This window comes from Zalophus californianus, chromosome 14 (genome assembly GCF_009762305.2).
Source record: "Zalophus californianus isolate mZalCal1 chromosome 14, mZalCal1.pri.v2, whole genome shotgun sequence".
Classification (NCBI taxonomy): domain Eukaryota; kingdom Metazoa; phylum Chordata; class Mammalia; order Carnivora; family Otariidae; genus Zalophus; species Zalophus californianus.
The window spans coordinates 64,749,027-64,761,653 of NC_045608.1; positions in this window are offsets into that span (position 1 = coordinate 64,749,027).

A 12,627-nucleotide genomic window follows, 5' to 3' on the forward strand; every position below is an offset into this window, starting at 1 on the left:
GAGGAGTGGGGCCCCAAGTTCTCAGCTCCTACGGGCAGAGATTGGGAGGCCACCATTTTCACCCTGGTCCTCCAAAGCTGTACCAAGAGCTTGCAGGGAACAAAAGCTCCTGAGAGCAAACCCGAGCAGCTTGCTTAGCCCGGACATACAAGGGCTGGGCAATTCCGCCTCCGGCAAAGACGTTTGGGAACCACAGCAACAGGCCCCTCCCCCAGAAGATCGGCACGAATAGCCAGCAAGCCAAGACCAAGTTTACCGATGAAGGAGAAGGGGAGAACTCCAGCGCTAGGGGAATATTGCACATAGAATTCATGGCTTTTCTACCATAATTCATTAGTTTTTCAAAGTTAATTTTTTTAACTTTTTTTTTGAATTTTTCTTTTTCCCTTTTTCAAACAACACCTTATCAATCCCTTTTTAAAAAAAAACTTTTTATTTTTCATTTTTAGAGTCATATTTTTATCCCTTCATAGTAGTTACCCTTATTTTTGGCATATATAAATAAGTTTTTCTCTCTTTAAAATTTTGAGAAACAATTTCTTCTAACAGATCAAACTATACCCTAAATCACTAGTGTATGGCTTTGTTCTAGTCTCCTGCCTGATCGCATTCTCTCCCTTTCTTTTTCTTTTTTCTTTTTCTTTTTCAATCTTCTTTCTTTTTAAAAAAACAACTTCTTATCAATTCCTTTTATAAAATCTTTTATAATTTTCATCTTTACATTCATCTTCCATCCCTTCATTGTATCAGCCCTTATTTTGTACATATATGTCTTTCTTCCTTTAAAATTTTAGCAGGCACTTTCTTCTAACAGACCAAAATATGCCCAAAAGCTAGTGTGTGCCACTGATCTATGCACTAGCCTGATCATATTTGATCATATTCTGTTTTGTTTTGATTTGTTCTGTTTTTGTTTGTTTTTATCTTTTTCTTTTCCCTTTTTTTTTTTTCTCTTCTTTCTTTCCCTTTCTTGTCCCCTGGTTTCAGGTCTTTTCTGATTATATAGAGTATACTTGCTGGAGACGTTGTTAACCTGTTAGTATTCTGTTGTCTCATTCATCTATTCTCCTCTGGACCAAATGACAAGACGAAAAAAATCACCTCAGCAAAAAGAACAAGAGGTAGTACCGTCTGCCAGGGACCTACTCAATACTGACATTGGTACGATGTCGGACCTAGAGTTCACAATCGTGACTTTAAAAATACTAGCTGGGCTTGAGAAAAGCGTGGAAGTTATTAGAGAAACCCTTTCGGGAGAAATAAAAGAACTAAAATCTAACCAAGTCGAAATCAAAAAGGCTATTAATGAGGTGCAATAAAAAATGGGGGCACTAACTGCTAGGATAAATGAGGCAGAAAAGAGAATCAGCGATATAGAAGACCAAATGATGGAAAATAAAGAGGCTGAGAAAAAGAGAGATAAACAACTACAGGATCACGAGGGCAGAATTCGAGAGATAAGTGATACGATAAGATGAAACAACATTAGAATAACTGGGATCCCAGAAGAAGAAGAAAGAGAGAGAGGGGCAGAAAGCATATTGGAGCAAATAATAGCAGAGAACTTCCCTAATGTGGGGAAGGAAACAGGCATCAAAATCCAGGAGGCACAGAGAACCCCTCTCAAAATCAATAAAAATAGGTCAACATCCCAACATCTAATAGTAAAACGTACAAGTCTCAGAGACAAAGAGAAAATCCTGAAAGCAGCTCGGGAGAAGAGATATGTAAACTACAATGGTAGAAACATTAGATTGGCAACAGACCTATCCACAGAGACCTGGCAGGCCAGAAAGGACTGGCATGAGATCTTCAGAACACTAAACAAGAAAAATATGCAGCCAAGAATACTATATCCAGATAGGCTCTCACTGAAAATAGAAGGAGAGATTAAAAGCTTCCAGGACAAACAAAAACTAAAGAAATTTGCAAACACAAAACCAGCCCTACAAGAAATATTGAAATAGGTCCTCTAAGCAAAAAGAGAGCCTAAAAGCAGCATAGATCAGAAAGGAACACAGACAATATACAGTAACAGTCACCTTACAGGCAATACAATGGCACTAAATTCATACCTTTCAATAGTTACCCTGAATGTAAATGGGCTCAATGCCCCAGTCAAAAGACATAGGCTATCAGATTGGATTAAAAAACAAGACCCATCAATATGCTGTCTGCAAGAGACTCATTTTAGACCCAAAGATACCCCCAGATTGAAAGTGAGGGGGTGGAAAACCATTTACCATGCTAATGGACACCAAAAGAAAGCTGGGGTGGCAATCCTTATATCAGACAAATTAGATTTTAAAACAAAGACTGTAATGAGAGATGAAGGACACTATATCCTACTTAAAGGGTCTATCCAACAAGAAGATCTAACAATTGTAAATATCTATGCCCCTAACATGGGAGCAGCCAATTATAGAAGGCAATTAATAACAAAAGCTAAGAAACACATTGACAACAATACAATAATAGGGGGGGACTATAATACCCCCCTCACTTAAATGGACAGATCATCTAAGCAAAAGATCAGCAAGGAAATAAAGACTTTAAATGACACACTGGACCAAATGGACTTCACAGACATATTCAGAACATTCCATCCCAAAGCAACGGAATACACATTCTTCTCCAGTGCCCATGGAACATTCTCCAGAATTGATCACATCCTAGGTCATAAGTCAGGTCTCAACCGGTACCAAAAGATTGGGATTATTCCCTGCATATTTACAGACCGCAATGCTTTGAAACTAGAACTCAATCACAAGAGGAAAGTCGGGAAGAACTCAAATACATGGAGGCTAAAGAGCATCCTACTAAAGAATGAACGGGTCAACCAGGAAACTAAAGAAGAATTAAAAAAAATTCATGGAAACAAATGAAAATGAAAACACAACTGTTCAAAATCTTTAGGATACAGCAAAGGCAGTCTTGAGAGGAAAGTATATAGCAATACAAGCCTTTCTCAAGAAACAAGAAAGGTCTCAAATACACAACCTAACCCGACACCTAAAGGAGCTGGAGAAAGAACAGCAAATAAAGCCTAAACCCAGCAGGAGAAGAGAAATCATAAAGATCAGAGCAGAAATCAATGAACTAGAAACCAAAAGAACAGTAGAACAGATCAACGAAACTAGGAGCTGGTTCTTTGAAAGAATTAACAAGATTGATAAACCCCTGGCCAGACTTATCAAAAAGAAAAGAGAAATGACCCAAACAAATCAACAAAATCATGAATGAAAGAGGAGAGATCACAACCAACACCAAAGACATACAAACAATTATAAGAACATATTATGAGCAACTCTATGCCAGCAAATTAGAGAATCTGGAAGAAATGGGTGCATTCCTAGAGATGTATCAACTACCAAAATTGAACCAGGAAGAAACAGAAAACCTGAACAGACCTATAACCACTAAGGAAATTGAAGCAGTCATCAAAAATCTCCCAAAAAAAAAAAGCCCAGGGCCAGTTGGCTTCCCAGGGGAATTCTATCAGATATTTAAAGAAGAATTAATACCTATTCTCCTGAAACTGTTCCAAATAATAGAAATGGAAGGAAAACTTCCAAACTCATTTTATGAGGCCAGCATTACCTAGATCCCAAAACCAGACAAAGACCCCATCCAAAAGGAGAATTACAGACCAATATCCTTGATGAACATGGATACAAAAATTCTCACCAAAATACTAGCCAATAGGATCCAACAGTCCATTAAAAGGATTATTCAACACCACCAAGTGGGATTTATCCCTGGGCTGCAAGGCTGGTTCAACATCCGCAAATCAATCAACGTGATACAATACATTAACAAAAGAAAGAACAAGAATCATATGATCCTCTCAATAGATGCAGAAAAAGCATTTGACAAAGTACAGCCTCCTTTCTTGATCCAAACTCTTCAGAGTATAGGGATAGAGGGTACATACCTCAATATCATAAAAGCCATCTATGAAAAACCTACAGCGAATATCATTCTCAATGGGGAAAGGCTGAGAGCTTTTCCCCTAATGGTCAGGAACGCGGCAGGGATGTCCACTCTCACCACTGCTATTCAACATAATATTAGAAGTCCTAGCCACAGCAATCAGACAAGAAAAAGAAATCAAAGGCATCCAAATTGGCAAAGAGGAAGTCAAACTCTCACTCTTTGCAGACGATATGATAACTGTATGTGGAAAACCCAAAAGACTCCACCCCAAAACTGCTAGAACTCATACAGGAATTCAGTAAAGTAGCAGGATATAAAATCAATGCACAGAAATCAGTGGCATTCCTATACACCAACAACAAGACAGAAGAGAGACAAATCAAGGAGTCGATCCCATTTACAATTGCACCCAAAACCATAAGATACCTAGGAATAAGTCTAACCAAAGAGGCAAAGGATCTGTACTCAGAAAACTATAAAATACTCATGAAAGCAATTGAAGAAGACACAAAGAAATGGAAAAATGCTCCATGCTCATGGATTGGGAGAACCAACATTGTAAAGATGTCAATGCTACCTAGAGCAATCTACACATTCAATGCAATCCCCATCAAAATACCATCCACCTTTTTCAAAGAAATGGAACAAATAATCCTAAAATTTGTATGGAACCAGAAGAGACCCCGAATAGCCAGAGGAATATTGAAAAAGAAAAGCAAAGCTGGCAGGATCAGAATTCTGGACTTCCAGCTCTATTACAAAGCTGTCATCATTAAAACAGTATGGTACTGGCACAAAAACAGACACATAGATCAATGGAACAGAATAGAGAGCCCAGAAATGGACCCTCAACTCTATGGTCAACAAATCTTTGGCAAAGCAGGAAAGAATGTCCAATGGAAAAAAGACAGTCTCTTCAACAAATGGTGTTTGGAAAATTCTGACAACCGACAGAATGGGAGAAAATATTTGCAAATGATATATCAGATAAAGGGCTAGTATCCAAAATCTATAAAGAACTTATCAAACTCAACACCCAAAGAACAAATGATCCAATCAAGAAATGGGCAGAAGACATGAACAGACATTTTTCCAAAGAAGACATCCAAATGGCCAACAGATACATGAAACAGTGCTCAACATCGCTCGGCATCAGGGAAATCCAAATCAAAACCTCAATGAGATACCACCTCACACCAGTCAGAATGGCTAAAATTAACAAGTCAGGAAACGACTGATGTTGGCGGGGATGTGGAGAAAGGGGAACCCTCCTACACTGTTGGTGGGAATGCAAGCTGGTGCAACCACTCTGGAAAACAGTATGGAGGTTCCTCAAACAGTTGAAAATAGAGCTACCATATGATCCAGCAATTGAACTACTGGGTATTTACCACAAAGATACAAATGTAGGGATCCGAAGGGGTACGTGCACCCCAATGTTTATAGCAGCAATGTCCACAATAGCCAAACTGTGGAAAGAGCCAAGATGTCTATCGACAGATGAATGGATAAAGAAGAAGTGGTATATATACACAATGGAATATTATGCAGCCATCAAAAGAAATGAGATCTTGCCATTTGCAACAACGTGGATGGAACTGGAGGGTGTTATGCTGAGTGAAATAAGTCAATCAGAGAAAGACATGTATCATATGACCCCCCCCCTCACTGTGGGGGGGGTGGGAGGGATTGGGTGGCTGGGGGACAGACATTGGAGAAGGTATGTGCTATGGTGAGCACTGTGAATTGTACAAGACTGATGAATCACGGATCTGTACTTCTGAAACAAATAATGCAATATATATGTTAAGAAAAAAAAAAAGAAGAAGATAGCAGGATGAAGTGGAGTAAGTCGGAGGGGGAGACGAACCATGAGAGACGATGGACTCTGAAAAACAAACTGAGGGTTCTAGAGGGGAAGGAGGTGGGGGGATGGGTTAGCCTGGTGATGGATATTAAAGAGGGCACATTCTGCGTGGAGCACTGGGTATTATGCCCAAACAATGAATCATGGAACACATCAAAAACTAATGATGTAATGTATGGTGATTAACATAACAATAAAAAATTATTTAAAAAAAAGTTGAGAGTATGATTGAGGAAGAACAAGTGTTCATGATTACAGAACATGAACTCATATACATTGAACGGGATGGCCTAGGAAAATCATTTATATAGAATTTTAAAGAAATTAATTTTTTATCATTTAATCAATTTGCTGTATTATTGATCATATCTCTCTCTCCCTCTGCTCATGTGTGTGATTTTTTTTCTTCCACCTCTATTAAATATCCAGAAATTTGAATTCATACAGTTATAGCCTTACCTGATCTACCAATCAAAAAATTCTATCCAGCTATTTTAACAAGTAATGAAACAAGTTTGGGATAATTGTGTTTTTCCAGAATCTAGCAAAACTCATACTAATCACCACTCCTTTCCTAACTAACTATATGAATCTGTTCAGAAAATAGGTTATGCCAGGACTTTTACTTATTCTTCTTCCACCCTATTCTAGTAGTTTGTATTTCACAGAATTCAGTAACTTGTCCTGCCCACATTTTTGGTATATGGATATTTTAGCCCTATATCAGTTTCCTGATACCAATTTTGATCTCTATCATTAATTAGGAATTTTCAATCATATTTTTATAATTGCAATTGCAAATTATTTTTGTACTTTAAGACATAACTTATTTGTTCTGGAAAATTGAATTTATTTAAAGTTACTAAATAACTTCTCCCTCCTTGATTTTTTTGTCAGTAGTTATATTTATTTTACTTTATCTAATTAAAGGAGCCTCTTCCTCAAGTGAGAGTACAGAAGCAGATAAAATTGAAAGATGATACTTATTCTGGTGTTTATTAACATGGCACCATCTATTGCTAAGCAGTAGACTTTCTTTTATGTGTTCTTTATTCTATTTAGAAATTTGAGTGCTTTTAAAAAAAATTACCCTTGGTATTTTCAGAAGCCCAAATTCATTTCAGTTTTTTGTCTTTATGATAATTTACTACCATTTTATATCATTCTTTTGTGTCTTTTGTATATGTTGCTTTTATTTCTAAGATACCTCTAGGTGATCATAAAATTGTACGTGAGAGACAACAGTGTTTATAAAAAGAAAATAGCTTTTTCAAGAGCAAGAGGTATAGTTGTGAGAGTTGGCTTTGCTACCCAATGACCTTGATTTAATCCCTTAATTTCTTTGAGAATCAGTTACTTCATTTATTAGTAGTAAATTTTTTATGTATATGTGAAAAATATATATATTTGACAAATATTTGATAATTACATATATATCAGCAACATTTAATGAACAAATCTATACGTAATGCAAACCATCATACACTATATATGCTAATACAACATATAGTGTGTATAATATATAATGTATATATACTTTATAAGAATAGTTTATATACTTAATATACTAATTATTAAATTGAAATTATGTTGTCAGTTTTTCCCCTTTCACACCTTTATATTGGTAGCCATTTACTTTCTCTTTCAGAGACCATGCTTTCTGAAGTATTTGGAAATCTCTTTGACTAGTGTCTATGATTTAGGTTTTCTACACCCAGACTTTACTTCTGACATTATTATAAACTCTGAGATGACATGGGCACTTTCTCCCTTGGTGCCTGTCACTTCCATTTCACCAAGCAGTTCTTCCTTGTTAGTGAAAATTAATTTCAGAGTAGCAGTTGTTTCCATTGACTCTTTAGCTTTTTGATTGCTGAAATTGTCAGGAAGGGAAGTCTAGAATTTATCAGATTTTTCTTTTACCAGAGACTACCAACAGTCCTTGGGATAAATAAGTCCCCTACTGCCATTCACTACTGTAGTCTGGGCACAGGGTATGTCTCTCCTCCATCACACACCTTTCAGAACTGATGACCTACTGCTTTAATGGCTTAGAGTCAAATTCTTGAGTGTAGTTATTTGTATTCTCTTCTTTCACACTCTCCTGATCCTCTCCTCTAAGAAAACACTCAAGTTGTTAAATTTTTATTTACACATTCATCTTAAGTATATCCTTCTATTTGTGTTAAGCTTGTTTCTTTGTGGTATTTTAGGCCCACCCACAAATACTACCTAACTTAAAGTTCAGGAGATTGACTTTTTTTCCTTTTGCTAAGAGGCTTATAAATATATTATTTCCACATTAATTTGTTACAATACCACACTCTGTCTACATTTATGGAAAGAGTTGCATCTACTTAATCTCTATTTTTAATACTACTGATCATCTCAAACATTATGTTTGTTATTCTTGGTAATTCCTGTTCCTCTATATAGTATCCATTTTTTAAAAATTTTATTATGTTATGTTAATCACCATACATTACATCATTAGTTTTTGATGTAGTGTTCCATGATTCATTTTTTGCATATAACACCCAGTGCTCAATTCAGTACGTGCCCTCTTTAATACCTATCACCAGGCTACCCATCCCCCCACCCCCTTCCCCTCTAGAACCCTCAGTTTGTTTCTCAGGGTCCATAGTCTCTCATGGCTTGTCTCCCCCTCCGATTCCCCCCCTTCATTTTTCCCTTCCTGCTATCTTCTTTTTTTTTTTTTAACATATAATGTATTATTTGTTTCAGAGGTACAGGTCTGTGATTCATCAGTCTTACACAATTCACAGCACTCACCATAGCACATACCCTACCCAATGTCTATCACCCAGCCACCCCATCCCTCCCACCCCCCACCACTCCAGCAACCCTCAGTTTGTTTCCTGAGATTAAGAATTCCTCATATCAGTGAGAACATATAGTATCCATTTTAATATATCTCTGCATTTTCTTCCTCCCCTTCAAACTTCAACTTCAGTTGTTGATTAACAAAAAAAAAGTTGAATTTCTGCCAAACTCACCTTCTTAATCTTCAGATATTTCCCTCTATTCTTTGTCATATGTCCATTTTTCTAATTTCATAAATAATCCAGAATTATTTCTTTGTGGTCAATTGCTTATTTACCCTAAGTTCCTTCTCTTTTTAAACAATGACCTACCAATGGAAAAAAAAAATCTGTATTTCCATTTCCTACTTATAATTCCAAAGTTGCTAGAATAGCATTTCAGAGTATAATCAGTGGATCACAAATATCATGAAAAGCAGTACTCAAAAATGTTTCTGTGGCTACAGAAGCTGAGAGAAACAATGAACAATATATCCCCATTTTGTAGATTTGTATGCCCAAAATAAAAATGCAGAGGTATCCTTCATTCAGTACAAAAATAAAAAAAGTGTAATTTTAACCTAGCATTTCCAATATATTTGGAAATCTCTTTATCATGAAATATCTATTAACAGACTAAGAGGCATATTTTATTTAGTATAATACATGAAATGTATTGAATGCTTACTATATATAAGAAATTATGTTAAGGAAAATATAAATTCAACAAATTATTTTTTTTAAGATTTTATTTATTTATTTGACACACACACACACACACAGATAGAGAACACAAGCAGGGGGAGCAGCAGGCAGAGGGAGAGGGAGAAGCAGGCTCCCCGCTGAGCAGGGAGCCCAATGTGGGACTCAATCCCAGGACCCTGGAATCATGACCTGAGCCGAAGGCAGATGCTTAACCAACTGAGTCGCCCAGGCATCCCCATTCATTATTATTTTTTAATAAAGACTAACATTTAGTGAGCATTTACATGTACCTGCACTGTTCTAGGTAATTTATAAAATTTCATGAATCCCCTGTGATAGGGTTGTCACAAAATAAAGGGCACTCAGTTAAATTTAAATTTCGGATTAAAAAATAATTTTTAGTAAAATTAGGTCCTATGCAATATTTTTTTTTACATTTAAAAGAAATTTTAATTCCAGTGTAGTTAACACACGATGTTCTATTAGTTTAAGGTGTACAATATTGTGATTCAAAAATTCTATATATTACTCAGTGTTCATCCTGATAAGTATACTCTTAATCTCCTTCACCTATTTTGCCCATCCTCCTACCCACCTTCCGTCTGGTAACCATTTGTTTGTACTCTATAGTTGAGTCTGGTTTTTTGGTTTGTCTCTTTTTTTTTCTTTGTTCATTTCTTTTCTTAAATTCCGCATATGAGTGAACTCTTACAGTATTTGTCTTTCTCTGGCTTATTCTGCTTAACATTATGCTTTCTAGATCCACCCATGTCATTGCAAATGACAATATTTATTTTTTTATGAAATCTTCTTTATCCATTCACCAATCAATGGACACTTGGGTTGCTTCCATAATTTGACTACTGTAAATTATGCTGCAATAAACATAGGGGTGCCTATATCCCTTAGAATCAGTGTTTTCATAATCTCTCAGTAGATAACCAGTAGTGTATTTCCTGGATTATAGAGTTATTCCATTTTAAATTTTTTGAGGAATCTCCATACTGTCTTCCATGGTGGCTACACCAGTTTACATTCCCACCAACAGTGCATGAGGGTTCATTTTCTCCCCATCCTTGCAAACAACTGTTTCTTGTTTTTGACTTTAGCCATTCTAACAGGTGTGAGGTGATATCTCATTGTAGTTTTCATTTGCATTTCCCTGAAGTTGAGTGATGCTGAGCATCTTTCCATGTGTGTTGTCCATCTGGATGTCTTTGGAGAAATGTCTGTTTATGTCTTCTGCCCATTTTTAATTGGATTATTTGTTTTAGGGGGGTTGAATTGTATAAGTTATATATTTTGGATACTAAACCTTTATCAGATATATCATTTGCCAATATCTCCTCCCATTCTGTAGGTTGTCTTTTAGTTTTGTTGATTGTTTTCTTCATCATGCAGAAAGAAACTTTTTATTTTGATGTAGTCCCAGTAGTTCATTTGTGCATTTATTCTCCCTACCTCAGGAGACATATCTAGAAAAATGTTGCTATGGCCCATGTCAGAGAAATTACTGCTTGTGCTCCCTTCAAGGATTTTCATGGTTTCAGGACTCGCATGTAAGTCTTTAATGCATTTTGCATTTATTTTTGAATATGGTGAAAGAAAGTGTCTCAGTTTCATTCTTTTGCATGTAGCTGTCCAGTTTTCCCAATACCATTTGTTGAAGAAATTGTCTTTTTCCCATTGTATATTAATTCCTACTTTGCTGAAGATTAATTGACCATATAATTATGGGTTTAATTCTGGGTTTTCTATTCCATTCTATTGATCAGTGTGCCTGTTTTTATGCCACTACCATACTGTTGTAATTACTACTACCTTGTAATATAAATTGAAGTGATACCTCCAGTTTTGTTTTTCTTTATTAAGATTGTTTGCATTATTCAGGGACTTTTGTGGTTCCATACAAATTTTAGGATTGTTTGTTCTAGTCCTGTGAAAAATGCTGTTGCTATCCTGACAGGGATGGCATTAAACCTGTAGACTGCTTTGAGTAGTACAGACATTTTAACAGTATTTGTTGTTCCAACCCATGAGCATGGAATGTCTTTCCATTCCTTTGTGTCATCTTCAATTTCTTTCATCAGTGTTTTACAGTTTTCAGAGTATGAGTCTTCCACCTATTTGGTTAGATTTATTCCTAGTTATCTTATTATTTTTGGTATAATTAGAAATGTGATTGTTTTAATTTCTCTTTCTGATTATTAATTTTAGTGTATAGAAATGCAATGGATTTTTGTACATTGATTTTTGTATCCTACAAGTTTACTGAATTCATTGATCAATTCGAGTACTTTTTTTGTGGAGTCGAGTTTTCTGAATATAGTATCATGTCATCTGCAAATAGTGAAAGTTTTACTTCTTCCTTTCCAATTCAGATGGCTTTTATTTCTTTTTGTTGTCTGATTGCTGTGGCTAGGACTTCCAGTAGTATGTTGAATAAAAGTGGTGAGAGTAAACATCCTTGTCTTATTCCTGACCTTAGAGGAAAAGCTCTTAATTTTTCCCCTTTGAGTATGATGTTAGATGTTGATTTTTCAATAAGGCCTTTATTATGTTGAGGTATGTTCCCTCTAAACCTACTTTATTAAGGGTTTTTATCATGAATGGATGTTGAATGCATTTGTTTGTTGGATGCTTTTTCTGCATCTATTGAAATGATCATGTGGTTTTTATCCTTTCTCTTATTGATGTGCTATATCATATTGATTGATTTGCAAATATCGAACCATCATGGCATCCTCCGAATGAATCCCTCTTGATCGTGGTGAATAATTTTTAAATGTGTTTTTGGGTTCAGTTCACTAATATTTCATTGAGGATTTTTGCATCTATGTTCATCAGCGATATTTGCCTGTAGTTCTTTTCTCTGTGTGTGGGTGTGTGGGGGGGGTGTCTTTATCTGGTTTTGTTATCAGGGTAATAATGGCCTCATAGAATGAATTTGAAAGTTTTCCATTCTCTTCTATTTTTTTGCAATAGTTTGAGAAGAATAGGCTTAATTCTTCTTTAAATATGTGGTAGAATTCACCTGTGAAGCCATCTGGTCCTGGACTTTTGTTTGTTGGGAATTTTTTGATTATTGATTGAATTTCATTGCTGGTAATTGGTCTGTTCATATTTTTAGAATTTCTTCCTGCTTCAGTTTGGGTAGGTTATTTGTTTCTAGGAATTTATACATTTCTTCTAAGTTGTCCAGTTTGTTGGCATATAATTTTTTATAATATTCTCTTACAATCCTTTGTACAATCCTGTGGTGTCCATTGTTATTTCTCCTCTTTCATTTGTGATTTT